This window comes from Anabrus simplex, chromosome 1 (genome assembly GCF_040414725.1).
Source record: "Anabrus simplex isolate iqAnaSimp1 chromosome 1, ASM4041472v1, whole genome shotgun sequence".
Classification (NCBI taxonomy): Eukaryota; Metazoa; Arthropoda; class Insecta; order Orthoptera; family Tettigoniidae; genus Anabrus; species Anabrus simplex.
Window position 1 is genome coordinate 550,622,787 of NC_090265.1, and position 12,777 is coordinate 550,635,563.

Here is a 12,777-nt window from a genome sequence, read left to right on the forward strand (position 1 = left end):
AGCACTAGGGTGTAAAGCTATCCAGAAAAGGTGCACAGATAGTAGCTTCTTCTGGAATCCTACCTCAATATATGATGTTAATGCTAATACTCGTTCACAGCAGCTTTGTTTGGTTCTGAAACCTGCCTGGTATGTTGGTGTTATGTAATTTATTATTTCCTGGATTCGGTTGAGGATGAGACGTTCCAACAATTTGTAGCAGACACTAAGTAGTGCAATAGGACGGTAGCTTGAGGGGTCATCTGCTGGTTTTCTTGGTTTGAGGATTGCCATGGTGTGAGCCATCTTCAACTCTGGGGGAATGATTCCAGTCTCTAATACGTCACTGAAGAAGTTCTTGAGCCATATTTTCCCATGCTTTCCAAAATATCTTATGAATTCAGGGAAAATACCATCCGAACCTGCGGCCTTCCTCATTCTTAGCATGTTGATGGCTTTCTCAATTTCTTTTTGGCTGAATGAATTAGCAAAAGTAGAGTCATTTTGGAGGCTGTTGTCCAATTTCTTCATCTCTCTCTCAATGTGTTTCTTTTAGTGGGGTCTATTGGAATTTTGTCAGCACTTGATATGTAGTGCCATTTCATTTGGTGTTATTCCTGGCTCCTCTTTGCGTATGTTTGAAGCAGCGCCAAGTTTCCTAAGGAGGGTCCATGCTTTTCTGCTGGAGTGAATAAAGTTCAGCTGAGAAGTTAGATCTCTCCATTTCTCTTTTCTTCCTTTACTCAGATCTTCTAATATCCTTTTTCCCATTTCAGGATCTCCAGTTTTTTCTGATAACTATTATACATTTTTTGGGTAGTTTTATCCCAGTATAGAATATACTGCTTCCTGAATCCCCGGGCGATGTTTTGCTTAGCTGCACCGATGACAACACCTAGAAACCTCTTGTAATTTTCTGCCTTCGGGGGAATCCATCTCAGATTACTATCTACTTCTGATCTGTACTGGTCCCAGTTTGCCTTATTGAAGTTCCATCTTTGTTTATGTATGGATCTGATAACTAGTGTTTCAAGACCTATATTGATAAGAGTGGGTCTGTGTTGGCTTCTTGGAAAATGTTGAAGGACTTTTCTTGTGTGGTCTAGGGGGAGTTTTCTTTCATCTGTGGAAACAATACGGTAACCAGTTCAGGGTTGGTGTCAGATTGCCATCTAGCAGAGTGGGATGTTTTCTCTGCTTTAGCATCAAAACTGAGATACAGGCCTTGGCTATCACACCACATAGCCAGTTTTTCTCCATTTTCATCATTGTTTGGATAGCCCCAGGATGTGTGACGGCTGTTAAAGTCTCCTACGTATATACAAGGAGTGGGCAGTGAAGGCAGTGGTGGAGTTGGTCAGTTGGAGTGAGATGGTTTGTAAACTGAGCGATAGTCAAATGACCTAGTTCGGCAGTGATTATTTCTATATCTTTCATTCTTTGGGAATTCACTTCTGAAATGTTGCAAATATTTCTGGCATACATGATTTATCCATGGACAGGTGAGAAAAGACTCGCTATAATTTTGTATCCTGCAATCTTACCCCTGCTTTCCAAATCTTCCTGTGTCAAACGAGTTTCTTGTATTGTTAGGATGTCAATTTTCAGGTCATCAGCTAGTTTACTAAGGTATTCACATTTGTCCTTTGACAGGCCTTCTGCATTTATTTGTAGAATGTGAGCGCTGGTTCCAAGCTTCCTTGTCAGTTGGCTGTGATAAGTGCCTTTGGTAGGTTTCATCTTCTGATGTAACTTTGATTGACCGTGAGAGATCCACTATTTGGTTCAGTCGCCTATTTGTGTACACTATCAGCCGTCCTGCATAAGCAGTCCATTGCCCAGGGTACACCACGAGGAGGTTATCTACACGTCACACCCCCTCCCCATATAAGTACTGATACACTTCCTCCCTGTACATGTGAGGTTATTACTTCACAAATGTGTAAGTGACCACCTTGCATACAAAATTTCACCAAGAAGAGGGAAAGTCCTGTCGGTGGTTTTAATTGCTGTGTCGATGGGTTGAAAGTACCTCATGGGGATCACTGTAAGTATCTAGGTGTTTATATAAGGAAAGATTTTCATTGAGGTTGTAAATGAAGGTTACAAATCTCTTCACGTGATTATAATGGTATTTAGGTGTTGTAGTTACAGATGTAGAGGGCGGTCACTAGTAAGACTCCAATGAGAGTGGGGTTGCAGTGTATGGGACCCTCACCAGGATCACTCGATTCGAGAAGTAGAAAAGATCCAAAGGAAAACACTATTTGTACTAGGTTATTTACGACAAATGAGTAGTGTTATGAAAATGTAGCAAATTTAGGGCCCTGAAGGTGGGGAGTAAGAAGACGAGTTGCTCAACAAAGCAGCTTGTTTCAAACTGTCATTGGAGAGAAGGCTTGGAGCATACACAGATTTTATTGTGTTCAGTACCGAGTAAGTGGCTGTGCGGTTTGGGTCATGTAGCTATCAGCTTGCATTCGGGAGATAGTGGGTTTGAACCCTGCTGTTAACAGCCCTGAAGATGGTTTCCCATTTTCACACCAGGCAAATGCTGGGTCTATAATTAAGGCTATGTTTGATTCCTTCCCACTCCTAGCTCTTTCCTATCCCATCATCGTCATAACACCTATCTGTGTCGGTGCAACGTAAACCAATTTGTAGAATTTATTGTGTACAGTAGCCTATATTTAGTTAGCAGAGATGGGGAAACTTCTGTGTATGTGGGGCTCCTGTCCACAAATGGAAGCAACAATTTTTGGAAAATAAATAATAATATTAGATGAATAAGCTAGAATGGTGTTTTTAAAAGTAGGAAGTATCATAATATGAAGATAAATTTGGAATTCAAGAGGACAAATTGAGGCAAATATATTTTTTACAGGGAGAGGAATTAGGGATTGGAGTAATTTACGAAGGGAGACATCAGATAAATTTCCAACTTCTTAGAAATTGTTTAAGATAAAACTAGGTAAGCAGCTAATAAGAAATGTGCCACATGGGTGACAGCCATAAATGCAGATCCATGGTGGTTGATTGATTGATTGATTGATTGATTGATTGATTGATTGATTGATTGATTGATTGATTGATTGATTGATTGATTGATTGATTGATTGATTGATTGATTGATTGATCGATCGATCGATCTTAACAGCTCTCCAGCAAAACATTACGCAGTCTCTTGTAAAGGATTTTATTTTTTTAAGTTCTGTGGGAGTCTTGCATCACATATTTTTACCTACTGTTTCAACTTCATCATAATAGGGGCAGGTTAACAAGTATGTAGTTGATCCCCACAGGGATCCCAATTGTGACTTTCTTCCCTAACGCTTCTTAATAGTTTGTTAGAATTATTATTGGTGAAGTTTTGAGAGGTTGTAGGTATCAATGCAACACGAAGGGAAATTAATACCAGTAACTGAAAGGAACTTTTGTTTTTCCCTAATTAAGTTTGGTCAGGTTGTGGATCAATGACTTCCATCTGCTTTTTATCTGTCTACCACTCCTATTCAAACTCTTCTTTCCACACCTGCTCTTCCTCCCAGATCTGTGTTAACCTGCTCCAACCATTTTCTTCTGGGTCTTGTGCCTTTTACTTTAATTTCAACAAATGTTTGTCTTGGTGGTCTCCTTTATTCCATTGTCTGCCCCTCAAATGTGACTGCTGTATCCTTTCAGTGAGATCGCAATGGCATCTGCAGTGGAGATGGTAGGCTTTGTAAGGTGTAGGTAGTGGAAGAAGCAAATCTGTAGCATCTGTACTCCAGTGTAGTGGTGGTTGGTGAATAACGTAACATATACCGTATTTACGTGAATAATGCCCGCCACCGCATTATCCCCGCACCCTAACTTTAGGTAGGCTTATTTTGAAAAAAAAAATGTCAACTTTGACGAAAAAAACCGCAACCCAATTTTGTGCCTCAAATTTTTTTTTAAACATGCGGGTGTTATTCGCGTGAATACGGTATTTTTAACCAGTACGCGTTTGTAGTGATTACAGTATGGAACGATTATTGGAGATATCCAATTACTGAAATACTCTGCAATACTCATGTGTACTCAGCTGTAATCTCTGGCAGTAACTGCATCCAGTAACCCGTGTTTCACTAACCAGTACGGTATTGAGTTGTTACAGTAAATAATATATAAATTCTTTCGAGGTCCACCACCTATTCAATACAATGACGTTTTATTGTGATTTAATCACATGTCAAATAGTCAAATGGTACTAGTTTCAGCATCTATGTGCCATCATCAGCCTTGAATACAAATTAAAACAAGATATATATTCTTAAAACGTCTAAAACACATTTTAACTCATTGTAAAATAACATACAATTAATGTGGTGATACATGAAATACGATAAAATTATGATACAATTGGTGTGATATAAAATTCTTAAAATTCCGGCTGTTCGTTACATAATTCAGTCTGTGTGCATCCGGGATAAGTGAATTTTTGCAGTTGTATGCTGTCTATGTGAATGACATTTGTTCCTTTAGATATTAGGTGGTTCCAGGGAAGTTTACTTTGATCATATAAGATCTTGATGTAATTAGAGATGAATTCCCACTTCAATTTGAACCTGAAGGAGAAAATAGCCAAGTTAGACGTTGGAAGCAATGTATGGAAGTTACTAGAAACATTAGAATCGTTGAATGATGATTGACTCACCTTGAGCAGCATGTAAACGTGTTGTTACACAGACGGAGCCGTTATTAAGATCTTTCTTTGCCATGGGTATGGCGAAGGCTCGATATACCATGCTATTGTGTGCTGCACGTTTGTGCATTATGGGATGTATGGAATCTTTGTGTATAGTGTTAGCAGTTTGTGTAGGTTTCGTGTATATTTTGTAAGACAGGCCAGATGTATTTCTAATAATGGTTATATCTAGAAAATTGATTGCTTTATTGGTTTCTGATTCTAGTGTGAATTTAATGTATGGGTCAATACTATTCAAGTCTTGAAGAGTGGATTCCGCGTTCTTGATTGATTCATCCATAATGACGAATGTGTCGTCCACATATCTAGCCCACATGAGAATATTTGGAAAGTTGTTGTTATTGATTTTTGTATGTTCTAAGTTATCTAAATAAATATTAGCCAAAATTCCTGATGAAGGTGATCCCATCGCCAGTCCATTCTGTTGATATATAATTTTGTCGAAAACAAAGAATTTATTGTTGATGACCAGGTTTAGAAGCTGAATGAAATCTTGTATTTCTAGTTTGCTAAGAGAACTATTAATAACGAACTTAATACCGTAAGGGCAATTGCCAAGTTCAATGGGTACAACAGGCAGTTTTTCTTCTTCTTCTTATTTTATGACCACATAGGATCACTTTAGTCAGTCCGTCGTTCAGGTCTCTTTGAAGGGATTGTTCAGGCTTTGCGGTCCTCCCAGTACTTCTTCAGACGCTCCGATCTTCGTGCCCTTTCCTCAGTTGAAAATGTGCGTGTTGTTGGTTTGTTTTGTGTAAGAGCAAAGCGGAGGTTTGTATTCTTGAGTTTTGTATTCAATTTTATCTTATTTTTGGTGTCTTGTGTTGTAAGGCCTATTTCCTTCAGATCCTCTCTTACTTCTCTGATCACCGGGCGAGTTGGCCGTGTGCGTAGAGGCGCGCGGCTGTGAGCTTGCATCCGGGAGATAGTAGGTTCGAATCCCACTATCGGCAGCCCTGAAAATGGTTTTCCGTGGTTTCCCATTTTCACACCAGGCAAATGCTAGGGCTGTACCTTAATTAAAGCCACGGCCGCTTCCTTCCAACTCCTAGGCCTTTCCTATCGCATCGTCGCCATAAGACCTATCTGTGTCGGTGCGACATAAAGCCCCTAGCAAAAAAAAAACTTCTCTGATCCATTTACATCCTGTTGTGGTATTTTTTGAGACGAGATTGTGTTGTACTAGTTGTTTCAGAAGTCTCGAGTCCTGCATCCTCATGATATGTCCAAAGAATCCCAGTCTCCTCTTACGCATAGTATCTGTAATGGGTTCTAGCTCTTTGTACATGACTTTGTTAGGTATTAACCGCCACTGTCCATCTTTCTGATATTTTTTGTTGATACAGATTCTTCCAATCCTCTTTTCAATTTTCTGAAGTCTGTCAGTCTTTGATTGTTTATTCAGGTAAAAGAGCGTTTCTGCTGCATATGTAGCTTCCGGTTTTATAACTGTGTTGTTGTGTTTTATTTTTGTATTTATTGATAGACATTTCTTTTTGAAGATATCCCATGTTAATTTTTGTGCTTTAGCTAATCTATTTGTTCTTACTTCGATTGAGATTTTTTCATTTAAGTTACGTGTTATTACTTCTCCAAGATATTTAAACTGAGTTACTATTTTGATTTTATTACCATTTATGGTGACTTCTTTTAGTTGTGTTGGTTTTTGGAGCATAATTTCTGTTTCAAATGATATTTTGAGGCCAATTTTATTTGCAATGTTTATAGAACAAATAATAAATAAATATAGGTACCGACCTAAAACCAAACTCATAAAAGAAAACGAAAAAACTCCTATCTCAACCACCTTCACTTATAATAATGACGTCCACAAAATCACCAACCTTTTCCGAAAACACAATGTAAGAATTTTATTCAAAACTAACAATAGAACCTCCGAAATTTTACACAACTCTACATCAATCAATACCCCCAGTATCTACTCCAAATCTGCAATATATAGACTAAAATGCAATGAATGCAGCAGCTCCTACATAGGTCAAACAGGACGCAACTTTATGATTAGATATTCAGAACACGTCAACGCCATGAGACACAATAAGTTCTCCGCCATGGGTATACATATGCACGACACTAATCACAAATTTACCGACATTGAACAAGATATGGAAGTTCTTCAAACAGTAAACAAGGGACCCATAATGAATATCATTGAAAGTTGTTACATCAACTGCGACCAATATTTTAACCCCAATTACAATTTAAATGAGATTTACGAGAAACCCAATATCCTTTTTGATCTTTTAATCGATTGGCTTAAAAATACCAAACTATTGAAAACAGTTTGATTTTCCAAGTAATCCAGAATACACACTCCCGTCAGTTACCCCCACTACCCCAGAGTCGAATGAGAGTCGAATACAGGCAGCCGAAATGAAGTTTTTGAGGAGTATGATACAGAAGAGTAGAAGAGACAAAATAAGGAATGAGAAAATCTGGGAAGAAATTGGAGTGGAAAAAATGAATGATAGAATAGAGAAGAGCCGACTAAAATAGTTTGGGCACATAAAGCGAATGAGCGACGAAAGAATGCCAAAAAAGGTGATGGAAATGCAAGTCCAAGGAAGGAGAGGCCGTGGACGACCACGATTGAGATGGAAGGATACCATCCAACACAGTATTATAGAAAGAAACCTGGACTGGGACACTGTTGGAGGAGGAGTGGTGGAAAGACTGAAGAAAGTGAAGAGGAACCATATTTGCCCCTACCCGGCTACAGCTGGATAAAGGGAAATGATGATGATGATAGACTTAAATGTTAGCTCTCAATTTCAAAATTATCAGTCAGGAAATTATTACATTAACCAATTTATGTTTCGATCTACCTGATTATATGGAAGATCAAAATAGAGCTTGTAATGAATTTTTTTTTTTTACAATTGTCTTAATGATATAGATGTTGATTCCCATAGGGAATGCACTAGCCATGCGTCTTGGTGGGTGTGCTGTTTACCAACCGATGAGCCCAACTTAGCACACTGGAGCGAAACGCTGGCAACCAGGAATGAGTTAGCTGGAAAATTTACAATGTCCAATACGGACCATTTATATTAGTATTATAATTGGCTTTATGTCGCACCGACACAGATAGGTCTTATGGCGACAGTGGGATATGAAAGGGCTGGGAGTCAGAAGAAAGTGGTTGTAGCCTTAATTAAGGTACAACCCCAGCATTTGCCTGTTATGAAAATGGGAAACCATGGAAAACCATCTTCAGGGCTGCCAACAGTGGGGCTTGAACCCACTATCTCCCGGATGAAAGCTTACAGCTGCACGCCCCTAACCACGTGGCCAACTCGCCCGGTATATTTAATTTTCACAAATGGTCATATTGTGTTTGAAATAAACTTTCAAGGTTTTGTTCAGTTCATATAGTACATATCAAAGAGTTATGTATGGAACGAAACTGGCAAACTAGTCACCAGTGGGATCCAAACCCGCAACCTTCCAATTTCACGTTGGATGCTCTTATGCATTCAGCTATGATGGCTATGGTCATATTTGTTCTGTTGGAAATGATACAAACTACAGGTCTTAGTTCCATTCCCCCGCAAGTGCTCCGCCTCCTTTACCGTTGCCCACACACTTTGTCCGGCTCCGTCTGTGTAACAACACGTTTACATGCTGCTCAAGGTGAGTCAATCATCATTCAACGATTCTAATGTTTCTAGTAACTTTCATACATTGCTTCCAACGTCTAACTTGGCTATTTTCTCCTTCAGGTTCAAATTGAAGTGGGAATTCATCTCTAATTACATCACGATCTTATATGATCAAAGTAAACTTCCCTGGAACCACCTAATATCTAAAGGAACAAATGCCATTCACATAGACAGCATACAACTGCAAAAATGCACTTATCCCGGATGCATACAGACTGAATTATGTAACGAACAGCCGGAAATTAAGAATTTTATATCACATCAATTGTATCATAATTTTATCATATTTCATGTATCACCACATTAATTGTATGTTATTTTATAATGAGTTAAAATGCGTTTTAGATGTTTTAGGAATATATATCTTGTTTTAATTTGTATTCAAGGCTGATGATGGCACATAGATGCCGAAACTAGTACCATTTGACTATTTGACATGTGATTAAATCACAATAAAACGTCATTGTATTGAATAGGTGGACCTTGAAAGAATTTATATATTATTTACTGTAATCCCACTTCAATACGGAACCAATGAAATTCATAACTATAAAAGAAAAAAAATTGAGTTGTTAACACCTATTTTTTGCATTACAGAAGTTATGGAGAGGGCAAATTTCAGTTCTCTGTGGCTATGTTTTTCCACAATAGTTAGTGAGTTCGTGAAATGTGGTGCGTAAAAATTCCTGACCTGGCCCAAAATCTAAACTAGGGCATCCAGACGAGATGCAGGCACGCTACTACTACACCACAGAGTTGGCACCATATTTCCCTATTACGTCGAGTACATATGCCTTTAATAATGGACTGCCAGTGTACTAGTAGTTATTTTTAATGGGTATTTTTGCGTAACCATAACAGTTCTTATCGTTAACCAAAAATATATGCTAAGCCCATCCCTACTCCGGTGGAACAGCTACACAGATTTGTGAGAGTGGCGACCTCATCAGTACTAATAGTCTAAAATGAAGTCTTACTTAGGATCAGCACAAAAGGAACTTAACTAATGTTAAATTTGTTTCCAAAATTAGAAGAAATTATCATCTGCAAACAGGCATGAAACTGGGGGTAGTTATTGTTTTACATGACCGGTTAATTTGTGATATCTCCATTTTTACGTGGAATCAAACCACTAAAATCCTACTTACATTGGCCAGAATTCACACCACAGGCACGTTAGTGAAAGCCCACTTTCTATGCCACCCGTCTATCACACCCCCCATTTATTTATTTCTCTACCTCATTTTAAAACTTGCTTCAAGTAAAATATGTTTTATTCTGGAGTGACTGGATTCCATACTCCTGTCGATTAGAGAAGAAGATAGAGACCAGGGGTTCTCAAAGGGTGTATCACAGCACACTACTGTGTACTAAAATTACATGTATATGCCTGTGCCACAAAAAGAAAACTACATTGTGAAAGTATGATTGCTTTAAAAACAGGCACATGTGTATTAAGTGAAATATTTTAGTAATGTTATTAATTAACCTCTGAGAATGCAAAATTGTAATGCAAGCAGAAAAACTAAAAATGTTTCTGTTAATAATTACACTATTGTTACAATTCAATGAGAAATGTGGTTTCATTTACTTTTGCACAATTTATTGTTCTGTACGAGAAAGAATTGCAGATGAACATACCTATAAAACTTAAAAACCAAACCCCATAGCGCAACAGCCCCGAAGGGCCATGGCCTACCAAGTGACTGCTGCTCAGCCCGAAGACATGCAGATTATGAGGTGGTGTGTGATCAGCACGACGAATCCTCTCGGCCATTATTCTTGGTTTTCAAGACTGGGCCTATAAAACTTAACCTTCAGTAAAAAATGGATCTAGTTTCTTATTTTTAATGTTGCTCGGTGCCAAAAATCCATGTTCGCATGGATATATTATTGAAAACTGCAACAGTATATATAAGGCATATTCTGATATCACTGAGGACTCTCTTTTCACCAAAATCCAGAATTGAAGTATCATTGTTTCTGTAAAGTTCAGCTTGAAATTTCTATCAACCTGATGTTGTATGGTTAAGATCAATTGTCTGTTATCGAACAGTATCCACTGGAAGAGGAAACATTTCAAGGTTACAAGTCCCTTATGCTCCTTGGAGCTGAAGGAATGGTTTTTACCACTAAAGCTTCCCAATGCAAAACAGTCTTGTCTTCATAAAGAATATTACCCAGAAAATGAAAAATCTGCTCAAGTACTAACTGAGTAACTTGTCAAAATCACATCATTGTGATTTCATAGTGATCAGGTTGGGTGGGTTTCTCTAAACTTTTAAAATCTTAATTGTAGCTTAATACCATAACAAGATGAATGGAAAAAATAGTGGAATGTATAAAAATAAGTCTTCCACAGAATTTGACAGCTATTAAGAACATTAATTTCTCTTCAATATAGACTTAAATTTAGAGGCACCATATCTGCTTTGTCCATATAGGCTATTGTTACGATGGGCTCGCCACACCCAAAGGCATTTTATACCTACTGCCATGTTCAAAATTAGGCTGCCCCTAACATGGATACAGACGCCTTTCGTAGCCACTCCTCTGGAGTACAAACGCTACGGGTATGCCCCTTCCGCCATCTCCGCCATACTGAAGTCCACCTTCTCCGCCGCAAAAGCAACATATGGAGGAAGAGAAATGAACATGATGTTTTTTGCAGATGATATTGTAATTTGGGGAGAAGATGACAGGAAGGTTCAAGATGAAGTTGAATGTGGTGAATGGGAAGATCGAAGAATGTGGATTGAAAATAAGTGTAGAAAAGAGTAAAACTCTTGTTATGGCTAGAGGGGAGAAAGAAGGGAAAGGTCAGATTAGACTTGCAGACAAGTCCCTGGAAGTAGTGTAAACGTTTAAATACCTGGGGAGTGAATTAATGGAGAATGCTCGACTGGATGCTGAGATTAGTAAAAGGATTCAAGCTGGAAGTTGTTTCTATCATAGTGTAAGAAACATGTTATGGGACAAAGATGTGCCAACGGAAGCAAAGGATACTATGTACAAGATGTATTACTTACCCATAACAACTTACGGAGCAGAAACTTGGACAATGACAAAGAAGGATGAGAGTCGAATACAGGCAGCCGAAATGAAGTTTTTGAGGAGTATGATACAGAAGAGTAGAAGAGACAAAATAAGGAATGAGAAAATCCGGGAAGAAATTGGAGTGGAAAAAAAGAATGATAGAATAGAGAAGAGCCGACTAAAATAGTTTGGGCACATAAAGCGAATGAGCGACGAAAGAATGCCAAAAAACGTGATGGAAATGCAAGTCCAAGGAAGGGGAGGCCGTGGACGACCACGATTGAGATGGAAGGATACCATCCAACACAGTATTATAGAAAGAAACCTGGACTGGGACACTGTTGGAGGAGGAGTGGTGGAAAGACCGAACAAAATGGAGAGGAACCATATTTGCCCCTACCCGGCTACAGCTGGATAAAGGGAAATGATGATGATGATGATGATGATGATGATGATGATAGACTTAAATGTTAGCTCTCAATTTCAAAATTATCAGTCAGGAAATTATTACATTAACCAATTTATGTTTCGATCTACCTGATTATATGGTAGATCAAAATAGAGCTTGTAATGAATTTTTTTTTTTTTACAATTGTCTTAATGATATAGATGTTGATTCCCATAGGGAATGCACTAGCCATGCGTCTTGGTGGGTGTGCTGTTTACCAACCGATGAGCCCAACTTAGCACACTGGAGCGAAACGCTGGCAACCAGGAATGAGTTAGCTGGAAAATTTACAATGTCCAATACGGACCATTTATATTAGTATTATAATTGGCTTTATGTCGCACCGACACAGATAGGTCTTATGGCGACAGTGGGATATGAAAGGGCTGGGAGTCGGAAGAAAGTGGTTGTAGCCTTAATTAAGGTACAACCCCAGCATTTGCCTGTTATGAAAATGGGAAACCATGGAAAACCATCTTCAGGGCTGCCAACAGTGGGGCTTGAACCCACTATCTCCCGGATGAAAGCTTACAGCTGCACGCCCCTAACCACGTGGCCAACTCGCCCGGTATATTTAATTTTCACAAATGGTCATATTGTGTTTGAAATAAACTTTCAAGGTTTTGTTCAGTTCATATAGTACATATCAAAGAGTTATGTATGGAACGAAACTGGCAAACTAGTCACCAGTGGGATCCAAACCCGCAACCTTCCAATTTCACGTTGGATGCTCTTATGCATTCAGCTATGATGGCTATGGTCATATTTGTTCTGTTGGAAAGGATACAAACTACAGGTCTGGCACTACTGCCATTACAACTATAGTGTTTGCAAAAGTTGCTCATTGGGGGCTAATTCAATGAATGGCAATTTTAGTTCTGTTCTTTACATCTCATCAATGT